The 12,031-nt window shown below is 41.7% G+C and overlaps 1 protein-coding gene across 1 annotated transcript in view; it reads right to left on the bottom strand.

The window, feature by feature from the left end:
* The window catches only part of NOX4 (NADPH oxidase 4), a 115,616-nt gene that overhangs the window by 23,852 nt on the left and 79,733 nt on the right, over positions 1-12,031 (bottom strand). The gene's annotated exons all lie outside the window — the stretch shown is intronic.

Below are 12,031 nucleotides of genomic sequence, written 5' to 3'. Positions count from 1 at the left end.
ACAATATGAGTTGGTGGGTCATATGAAGGAAGACAAAGAGTTTGGCTAACCCTGCCTAGAATGTTCATCTCTTGAACATAAGAAACAACTGAGATGGACAAATGGATACAAAAATCTATTTTTCCTGGCTTCTCATTATGCCTTTCAAGGGCTCCTGAGGAATAAACAAGAGGTGATATATATTCATCCTGCAGCACTCAAGAGTAATGAATTAACATCTGTCTACTCATTCACTTCATGCATAGACTCTTGAGAATGCGATCTACCCCAAACATGTAGAATACCTGAAAAGGGGAAAAAAAAACACTGAGCTGCACCCCTTTAACTCATGCCGCTTGGTTTTATAACACTTTTTTCTAATTGTTTTTAAAAACCACTCAGGAGACTGAGTCCCATTTCCAACCCATTTTGAGTATTTCAAAGACTGCTGAAAAGTCAGCCAACTATAATTTAAAAATGGGTCTTCAGACGCCTTCTCAGCTTCAATTTCCAAATCGCTGCTATATTGCTGAAGTCTGACCAAGGTCACCCAAAGATAATCAAAACGTATGACTGTAATTTTACTAATACAATCATCGTAGAATCATCAGTGAATCACTGAATGGCTTGGGCTGAAAGGGCCTTTAAAGATCATCCAGTTCCAACCCCCATGCCCCAGGCAGGGTTGCCACCCACTAGACCAGGCCGCCCAGGGTTCCATCCAAAGTAAGATTCATATAACCCCTATTCTACCTACATAATACCAAGTGCACCTTCTGACTTCAATTATAAATTCATGTTTACAAATGATTACAAAGAGAACTCAAACAGAAAATTTAGTCAAGACGCAATCTGTGTAGGAGTGGATTACTGATCACCACATTTTAGGTAACCAGCGGGACCTGCACTGCGTTCAGCAGCGCAGTGACTCACAGTTAGGCTGACCGAGATCAACCTTTGGCATGACTCCAGAAAACAGCTCCAAGTCCTACATTTTTACACATATACATACTACTAGAATTATGCAACAAGGCTAGGCATACTGCACATCTAACAAATGGGCAAGAGCTGCTTCTTCCTACCATCAGCCAGCGAATTAATGGCTAAGGAGATGTCTCTTTTCCCAAAAAATGTCTTCCAACCCTTACCTGTTTCTTTCCCATCGGGGGCTGCCTCTTTGTTGTAACTTAACATCGTACAGTCTGATTCTCTTTCTTTTAGCTTTGTGATTTGACCCTTGGCCTGTTACTAGTCAAGACAATATCTCGTCTGAGCGGCCAAACATAATTCTATTCGGGAAATTTCTTCCAGACCTCTGCCACTGCTGACATCTTGATGCTTTGTTAGACTCCTAATTCTACAGTAACTTATCTAAAGATGTCTAAGTACCTACTTTCTGATGGATCTGGAGGTAAAGGCTTTGATCTCTATCTATGGTCAGTCTTATAAACTCCTCCCTGGCTTCTGGTGTTCTACATGGAGAGAGAAGTAGAAGAAAGTTGGTCAGTCACACCTAGTATCAGATGGCATCACAAGTGCCGCCAATAGTTATGAATCAATATAAATTCATAATTCATAAATCTGCAACCTAAACCTTATTCTTATTTCTGTCTTTATATTCTGAAGTCGGTACAGTATTCTACAAATGCTATCTTGGAGAATCTAAAACTCTTTCGATGTCAGGTATGTTAGTACTAGCACGATGAGAATACTAGAAAAACAAATTAATTCCTTAGTTAGGACAGATAAATTAATTTGCATAATGGGGCCAAAAAAAACTTAACTGGATGTGTGCATACAATATAAACAGAATTTTAAGTGTATTCTCATGAAATGCTTCTTGCTACATAAGACTTTATTCCCATTTGCTTATCAGGGGTTTATTTTCCACTAATGAAATGGGACCGCCGTTGGCGCACAGTGCAGCAGCAGCTTCTTTAAGAGATCTTCTCAATAGTGCACTATCGTTTGGAGGTAAAATGGCATCTCTTATTTAAATAAACAGCAGGGGCAATGTAGAGAAATAGGCAAATGCTCTGAAAGGAACTTGGTTCAAGGAAATCTTGAGAGAAGTCTACAAATGTCATGGGTCTCTGATGTGTGTCTGAATGGGGATCTAATTTGCGGATATCTGTGTCTGGTAAAAAGACAAAACTCTGTACTGAATTACCAAGTACAGCAAGCGAAGCCCACTGCCAGTCCTGGAGTGTCACCTGTACATGTGCCCCTAATCAGATCCTGCCTAGCTGGTGAAATTTGGAGAATAACTCCTGAAAGGTACTAAGGGCATAAGCACAGCCCTGAGGGCAACTTCTTGCATTTTGCACATGAAGCACTAACATTCATTTCTATATACAGACTTAAAGCCAACATTCTGGGACAAAACAAGTAAACAAAGCAAAAGCAAAATAGCAAAGCACAATTTTCCCAGAAATGACCACAGCTGATGTGACTACAGTCATAAACTGCATGAATGCCATACAGTGCACTCAAGCCTGCTTGAGGACTATCTGAAGTATGCATTCCTGACCTCACATGGGACTAAGAAACCCCTGGAAAGTCTGTGACACTGAATATCACTGAGGTGTTCAAAAATTGAAACATGCAAAACTTGATACAGTCACTCTAAACCAGAAAAGCACGTGCCCTACCCCATGCCAGAAATTCAAGAATAAGCCTCAGTTATACATGTATTTTGATCAGATTGCTCCAGTTCATCGCCTGTTAGCCAGGTCTGGCCTGCAAAATGTTTCTGTCTGCCCACTGGTTCTTTCACTGAGGGGGCGAGGAGCAGTTGTTTGGACAGCAAATGCAGCCAGAGGAGCCTCCTGCTGTGCCTGCATGCGGCCCAGCACAGAAGAACCACTGCTTCCAATTGTGAGAAATCAATGAAAAAGCAGAAGTACTGCTGCTGCGTTAACTCCCTCTCCAGGGCTGCTTGAGAAGACTGATTTGTAGAATCACAGAATGGCTTAGGTTGGAGGGGACCTTAAAGATCATCTAGTTCCAACCCCCCTGCCATGAACAGGGTTGCCAACCACCACATCAGGCTGCCCTGGATCCCATCCAAACTGGCACAGAATGCCTCCAGAGATGGGGCAACCATAGCTTCTCTGGGCAACTCGCTCCAGCACCTCACCACACTCTGCGTAAAAAAAAAGTCTTCCTAACATCTAACCTAAATTTCCCCTCTTTTAGTTTAAAGCTATTCCCCCCTTCCTGTCACTATCAGACAGTGTAAAAAGTTGGTCCCCCTCCTGCTTCTAAGCTCTCCTCAGGTACTGGAAGACTGCAGCGAGGTCTCCCCCGAGCCTTCTCTTCTCCAAGATTAACAAGCCCAACCCCCTCAACCTTTCTCCATAGCAGAGGTACTACAGTCCTTCTGGTACTGGGGGCCCCAGGCCTGGACACAGTGCTCCAGATGGGGCCTCATGAGGGCAGAGTAGAGGGAGAAAATCACTTCCCTCTCCCTGTCGTCACCCCTCTGTTGATGCAGCCCAGGATGCTGTTGGCCTTCCATGCTGCAAGAGCACACTGCTGGCTCATGTCCAGCTTTTAGTCCATCAGAAACCCCAAGTTCTTCTCCACAGGGCTGTTCTCAAAGAGTTCTTCTCTGAGGCTGTACTCCTATCTGGGATTAAGAATCCAAAAATAACATGCCCTCCCTGGATGATTTTGTTGAATGGATGCCATAAACACACTATTTAATCCCTGTTTACTACAGAACAATTTATAACTAAAAGAAATGTGGCTCTGATGGCCTGATGGCAGTGGTCAGATAGGAATTCAAGACAGAAGAAGAAATCTGATGCCATATAAAGCAGCAGAATGAAGAACAGAGCATGGATTCAGCCACGGGCTTCTGCAAAGAGTATGCAACTTGCATTTCCTGTCAGCATGCTCTTCCTTTCATTTGGTAGAAATGCAAAGTTCATTATTACAAATGAAATCTCACGGTGTTCAGTAAAAAGACAGACAAGCCAAGGGAGGTAAGATGACTTTTTGTTTCTTCAGTTATATCCCAGATATATCACACTACTACATTACGGTCTCCCCTTAAGCTTTAATTTAATTAACATGAAGGAAGGGAATGGAATTTTAGTAAAAGTTTAGCAATTCCCCTTCAGGCAAACTTATTCAAATAACAAGTTGTTCTTTTCACATGCATTCATTTCCAGACTTTAGAGTGCTTTCAGTTATTCCGGCACAATTTTTCAGCTCGCAAAAGAGAAAAAAGCCCTTCTAAACAGGATATATCACAAAAATCAGCAGAGCACCACATTAAAAAGATAGCTGGTGAACATACTTTCTATTTAAAGCATACATATTCTATGGTAGTACAGAAATATCCCAGCAAGCACCAAGACACCTTTTTTTTTCCAGCACTGAGCAATGCAAATGCAGTATCACATGGCTGTCCCTAAACCAATGGACACGGTCCTGGGGACAGAGGCAGCTGCACTGCTTTTGTGACCCAAGCTATTCTGTTCTGTAGGGAACTGTGCAGGGATGTGTGGAGATACCTGCCCACATCTGTTGAACTTGGACTTCAGTGCCATGCTCTGAAGTTTAACGCCATATTGCATTCACTGCTCAACTTCATACTGTAGCCTAGGGAGCAACAGTGAGACATTATCAGGGATATTAGTGGAATAACAGATGGATAGAAGACTTTAATGAAAAACTTGTAGGAAATGTTAATTAAAGTCTCAGCATTTGGAAGTTGAACAAAATGCCTGGATATTAAGTACTGCATAAAGCAGAGAGTGAAGTCCTCATCTTGACTTAAGTTTATGGCAAAACTGTTACTAATGTCAAAAAAGTAAGGACTTCCCTGAGCAGCATGAGATTTGATATCCTTGGAACAGCATTCAGTTTGTTGGTATGACCTAACTGTAGATATCTTTGTATAAGTATACTGATTAAGTCTCCAAAAGAGTCAAAAGAGATGCAGACAAGATAATGTACACAGGGTATGATGAGCTGTATGTCTACTGACTACACTGGCTCAGTTCAACAGGACCTCAGAGATGGTCCTGCTCTGAACAGCAGCTGAAGGCCAAGCAGAACTAAAGTGGCAGCAGAAACTTACTCTGAGCCAAAGCCCCAGCCCAGTGCTGCCACAACGGATACAGCCTGAAAAGCCCAAGGAATCAACTCTGATGGCTGAATCTGTCCTTCTGCTCTGCTACTGCAACTCCTCCCCCCTCCTATGCACCAGAGAGATGCCATCACCTCCTTCTGATAACGCACAGCACCAGCCTCAGCCCTCACGCGATAAATATTCAGACAAGAGCCTTCACGTTCCTCCCACACTGCCCTTCGTGCCTGGGAGGGAATTTCTGTAAAAACCTGCAGAGCTATTTCCTTATCTCCCTTCAAATTCCTTATGAAGACTCCTTGCTTCCCTAATACCTAAAAAAACAGTAAACCAGAAGTTTACAGCAGTGAGGCTGCTGGCTTGCTGGCCAGTGATATTCTGGCCCAGTACTGCTTCACCATTCCCCTGAATTCTGCTGTCTTCTTGCATCCATCTGCTGTCTCCAGTTCAAATTTGTATTGGTTTGGTCAAGGCAGCCTCTGCTGTGTGGCTGTGTGTATCTGGATGCATTCCTGATGGCTCTTCAGGGCAGCATGGTAATACAGATGAATAATACTGGAAATCATCCAATTCTGAAACTTATATATGAGAAAATCTTTCATATGCTAGGCTTGTAGAAAGCAAAGCAGATCACTGAAGTGTTTCAACATACTTAGAGCCAAGGGTTCAATTTGCAGTTTTCAGTAAAAACATAGATACAACAAATTATCATAGAATCATAGAATGGCCTGGGTTGAAAAGGACCTCAAAGATCATCGAGTTTCAACCCCCTGCCATGGGCAGGGTTGCCAACCACTAGACCAGGCTGCCCAGAGCCACGTCCAGCCTGGCCTTGAATGCCTCCAGGGATGAGGCATCCACAACCTCCTTGAGCAACCTGTGCTGGTGTGTCACCACCCTCTGAGAGAAAAACTTCTTCCTAATATCTAACCTAAATCTCCCCTGTCTCAGTTTAAAACCATTCCCCCTTGTCCTATCGCTATCCACTCTCGTGAACAATCATTCCCCCTCCTGTTTATATGCTCCCTTCAAGTACTGGAAGGCCACAATGAGGTCTCCACAGAGCCTTCTCTTCTCCATACTAAACAAGCCCAGTTCCCTCAACCTTTTTTCACAGGAGAGGTGCTCCAGCCCTCTGATCATCTTTGTCGCCCTCCTCTGAACTCATTCCAAGAACTCTGCATCTTTCTTGTGCTGGGGACCCCAGGCCTGGATGCAGTACTCCAGATGGGGCCTCACAGGAGCCGAGTAGAGAGGGACCACCACCTCCCTCTCCCTGCTGACCACTCCTCTTTTGATGCAGCCCAGAACATAGTTGGCCTTCCGAGCTGCCAGCGCACACTGCTGGCTCATGTCCAGCTTCTTGTCCACCAGGACCCCCAAGTCCTTCTCTGCAGGGCTGCTCTCAAGGAGTTCTTCCCCCAGTTTGTATAAATACCTGGGACTGCCCCAGCCCAAGTGCAGCACCTTGCATTTGGCCTTGTTGAACCTCATTAGGTTCCCATGGGCCCACTTCTCCAGCCTGTCCAGGTCCCTCTGGATGGCTTCCCTTCCTTCCAATGTATCAACTGCACCGCTCAGCTTGGTGTCATCTGCAAACTTGCTGAGGGTGCACTCGATTCCATCATCAAATTACATTACTTTACTTTTCAAAGACACTACTATCAGTGATTTTCAACCATTTTCTGCAGCAAAAATGCAGAGATGCTTCATCTTTTGAAGTCAATATATGACACTTCATGTCATTATTTAAACTTCAACAAATAAAGCATACGCTCTGACATTATGCTTCCAGAACGCTTATGATTACTGAGAGAATTTCAGTACCAATATCCTTTTAAAGCTGAAGAACCAACACTGAACAAAGTATATCATCCTTGGTTTGGATGGATATCCAAAACTACAATGGCTTTCGGGGCTTCTAAGGGTAATAAAATGTGACATCTGGCATGTGAGATCAGAGATTCTCATGTGGTCTTGTGACACTGTGAAGGATGATGTTTTCATTACAGAAAACAGCAGTCCCTTAGACAAGCCAGCTTCTAAAACCCAGTGGGTCCAATTAACTTTATATACTATCTTGCACAAGACTGCATATTATTATTTGAATTCAGATTTCATTAGGCATCATCTTTTTTTCAACATCCTGAGGTTAATTTCTGATTGACTGCACATATTGTTTTTCTTTTTAACATCATTTTTTTTAATGTATGTACTAGAGCTTGTAGAAGTTTCCTTCTCTCTTTTATATAAATTCCTTCTTTTATCCGTTATTGCAACACCAAATTTTGACAAAGTATTTCGCTTTAAACCATGCAGAATCAACTGTCATCAGATTTTCTTCTCATAGTAACATGGTGATTTTTTTTTTCCAAGTTTTAGTAAAGCCACTGGATTTTGAACCTCTCAGTTTCATTTATTTCTCCTTGGTTGGGTAAAACAAAACATAATCACCTGTTGTTCAGCTTAAATCCTCAAGGCCCAGGGATGACTGAAGAAGAATTTTATATTTGCACAACATAGAAAAACATAGTATGTTGAAGACAGGAGAACTAAGGTAGGAAAATAGAAGAGCAAAGCAGATACCTACATTTTAATGAATAAGGTTCCTTCTGCAAACCTTGAACCAAGATTAATGTTTTTTTGAGACACAGTGCAGGGTCAAGGAGACTCTCACTGGAGAAGACTGGAGCTGAATAGCAGTGAAAGTTGTTCAAGTACCTATGGGGAGCTGGACATCTAACACAGAGCTGAGGAGGACGGATGAGGAGAAAAATGGAACTTGGTAATAATGAATGAAAATTTCAAAAAAGCATAGAAACAGAACTTCCACTGAAGGCAAAAGAAAATAGGCACACTACTGACAGACATCCTTGCAAGTATGCCTCTTTCTTCTTCAGGACTTCAATGGCAACCTGAAGGTAAACTGCAATTTAATACTGCCTTCTCTCAGACAAAGTTCTTTTTTTATCAAAATTGAACAAAATTGTCTACAAATTGCCCCCAAAGTATTTAAGGATTGCCTGTATTTCCTATTACTCACTGCTGACTACCACAGAAGTATCACTTTAGACCATTCACTTACCTCATTAAAAAGGTCCGTAAAACCAGTATGAAAATCGCAATCAAGTATAATTATATATTCAAACAACTTTGTTCTCTCAAAGAAGTGCATGTACTTTCTGTGCCAAATTCTTGGTTCAATATTTTTAATTAATGTTACATTAATTCTTCACCACGGCAGCCTTTTTACTGTCATTTTTATACAGTGTTTCCAAAAAGTATTTCTTTGATTAAAGATCACAAATGATTTAATTTTATTACAAGAAGAAATCCAATTTGCCACTTATTTCCTTAATAATGACAGTAACTTTTGTAAGGCGCCTTTCTTCTTTGTAAATTGTCTCCTACCAATTCCGTTCCAGCTAATGAAGTAAAATTAAAAGAAGTGCATTTGTAGTGGCTGTACCACCCATTTTTAACTTGCCTTTTGAAAATTTATTTTGTTGTATCATTAAGTGATAAGATGCTGCTTTGGACCAATAACCCCCACCAGGTTGAACATGTTAGCCAGGTTTCTCCACAACTCATTCAATGCTACCATTATAGTTATCTACCCATCTTACTGCAAAAAGTATTTTTGCTTTGAAGTAATTAACTTCAATATTTGATTTTTTGTCATATTGTAGTAGTTAGAGGAAGCTTTTTCTTGACTATATTGTTCGCTTTGGTGGCCACTTCAGAGACGCCATCCAGCAGAGAGCAAGGGTCCTTCTCACAAGGAGTGATGACATTAGCACTAAGCCCTTTTCCTCCCTTTGTAAATCATGCTTCCCTCAGCCAGTGTTCAGGTATTTTCAAGTTGTAATTAAAATTAAAAAAGAAAAAAAGAAAGTAGACTTAAATATTTCCATTAGAGTTCAGGACTCAGGACAGCCTGACAGTATATACATGAGATGTAGTAGCTTCTTATGGAAGCTGCTTTGCACTAATATATATATAAGGAGGACATATTGTATTAAAGGTCAAAACACTTTTCGTGATAGAGAAGACTGGGGGAAAAAGCACTTTAAAAGGACATACACTCCGCTGGTAGTCTTTTCCAGACAAGCTCCAATACGCCTTAGGTCTGAGGAAAGAAAAGGTGGCTGACAAATCCCAAGGACAAGCGCAGACAGTGAAGTCCTAGACAGGTAGATGTAGAAAAAAAAGGCAAGAAGAAGCTGGCCAGAGTGCTGGAAGACAGAGCTGGAAGCAGATCAACCTGAAGACAAGGCCAGGCAGATCCCAATCCATTCAAAAGCAGCCCACTTAGGCTCTCTGGACTGCACTGAGTAGACATGATGAATTAAAAGTGACAGCAATAAGGAGAACAAAATGAAGAAGTATAAATCACACAACAAATTCTGCAGTCACAACGAAGCAGTCAGTCCTGGAATAAAATGGGATCTTCAGTACACAGTAAAATTGAGCAGAAATACAACACCCTCGAGAGAAAAAGTGCCATGTGCTGCTGCTGCCTCTTTTCTGTCTTTGGGCGTACAATGGGTAAGCAAAGCAATTTAGTTCAGTCACAAGCCTATCTGTCCTCTGGAAAACTCCATTAGTAAGGAAGTCTCTCACAACCCCACTTCCTTTAAGAGAAGATGCTCTCTCTGAGCCTCATGTCCTAAACAGGACTGTTAATGTGCACATAGGAATAGGTGTCCTTCAGGGCAGCTACAAAGAATCACAGAATGGGTTGGAAGGGACCTTGAAGATCATCCAGATCCAACTCCCTGCATGAGCAGGGATGAAGCACGAAGAAAATGATTACTGGTTTGGGAGTATGTAAAGCATCTCTGCTTGAACAGAGACGCTGTCAGAAAGCCTACAAATAAGTTTTCTAAATATTGCTCTGACTGTTGAGAACCGAGGTCTGCAAGATTATGAGAAAGCAACGTCAAATGGCTTCCAGATGTTCAGTGATAGACAAGCTCATTTCCTTAGATGGGCAGCCTCTTATCTGGAAAGTAATATAGAGAACTGGCTAAGCCATATGGAAAGAAGGAACACCTGCCGAAAGCTAGAGTGAACCACACGCAGATGCAATAAAACAGCAGATTAAGGATGAGATCACTGTTCGCAGAAGTAATTTCTGAAGACAATATAACCCTATAGATGAGTCTATATAGAGACTCACAAGCAGAAGCTTATCAAGCTACTGGAGCGTATACTGCATTACATCACAGATGAGATCAATCCAGCCCTGAACATCTTGACCTCTTCATTGTTTTCCTCTGAATAGGCTCCAACTTCTTATTTTGAGTTCTGTGTTTAAAGTGAATGGCCCATTATTGTCTGCAGTATTCCAATTTCAGTTCTGCCAAGGCTCTGTATAATGGCATCATTATTCATAGGTGGTAGTGTCATCATTATTACCTTTGTAGACATACAAAGATGTGTCTGTACCACCCGCTGGTCTCTTGGTTTATTCAAAAATGAAGAATTTTTAATCTCTTTAATTTTGATATTTCTTCGTGCTCTTATCTTTCTGTGTACTGTTATGAGGATACATGATAACAAAGAGAATCTTACTGTTAGCATTTCTATGAAATTCTATTAAAAAGCTGAGAGAGAAAAGGTGACCCCGAGCAAAAAAAGATGAGCAAGAGACTTTGCAAGAGAAAGAGTGGGGGGACTGGTGTTTAAACTCACCCTAGGCACTTCAAACATAACATTTGTCTCATAGTCTGTCCCACTCTTGCTTTTCGTAAAGGGTTGTAACCTGCTGTGCGCAGAACACTGCTATAGGGCACAGTGAAGAAATGGCAAGAGCAGAGGCGGGACATCACCGCAGAACACATCTGGCACAGATTCAGAGTCTAAGAGGAAGGTACCCTGGGGCTTTTGCTGTAGGTCCAAGAGCAGTTTCTACTGACCAGGCACTGTGAAGTTGTTCTATGAATATACAGAGAAATCACAGCGTGTGTGACTGGTCTTGTCACTCAGGAGACGCACAGAAAATCTGATCTGTGAGACTTCTTGCATAAAATCAGCGTCCTGCAGCTCTGTGCTGGTTAAGCTTATCCCTGTCACGTTCTTTGTCATTGTAAAATGCATATCACAGAACTGTGCCCCAGGTCTGACCTCAAATGCCAGTTTTGATGGGTCTGAGAGGAACAGAAGTACTCCTGCCTTTTAATACAATCTCCCTGATCCCCTGTCATTTCCAGAATGTCATTCAATTCCTCAGCTATGCTCTTCATTTTGGTGTAACAAGGCAGCAACGCTTTCTCAGACTTCCATGCGTTTAATTTAATAGGTATCTGATTCATCTTACTTTACCTCAACACACCTCCTGAAATTTGCCAGATCACTCAGAAACTTCAATCCGTCTGCTGCGTGCTACACTATCTTCCCTGTCCCAATATCATCTGAGCATTTAATTAACGTGATGTTTACAGTTTCCTCCTTGTCATTCATTACTTAAGATATTAAAAACAACAAGTCCCAAGATGAATTGCTGCATATTTGATAGCTCACTCTATTTTAAATTGTCTGCTTAAGATTTATTCAGTGGTTTCTACCTGACCATGATTGATTTTTTTTTTTCTCATTTTAATATACTATTCAGTATTCTGCAGTATTGTGTCCAGGGAAACAGTGGATGCCCTGTCCCTGGAGACATTCAAGGTCAGGCTGGACAGGGCTCTGAGCACCTGATGGAGCTGTAGGTGCTCCTGTTCACTGAAGGGAGCTGGACTAGATGTCCTTTAAAGGTCTTTTCCAACTCAAATGATTCTATGACTCTTATTTAGACAATAATTCACCAAACTCTCAATGAAATGATAGTTTGGTTGAAGGACAAAAATGTAGCAAAAACACTGCTGAATTCCACAACTCTAGGATTTTGTGTTGCAGGATTGAAAGAGATTCTATCAAGCAAATATAGACTATAGATTCTATTCG

The sequence above is a fragment of the Numida meleagris genome, chromosome 1 (assembly GCF_002078875.1).
Source record: "Numida meleagris isolate 19003 breed g44 Domestic line chromosome 1, NumMel1.0, whole genome shotgun sequence".
Classification (NCBI taxonomy): domain Eukaryota; kingdom Metazoa; phylum Chordata; class Aves; order Galliformes; family Numididae; genus Numida; species Numida meleagris.
The sequence above is the reverse complement of the archived record's forward strand: the minus strand, read 5'-3'. Positions and strand labels throughout refer to the sequence as shown.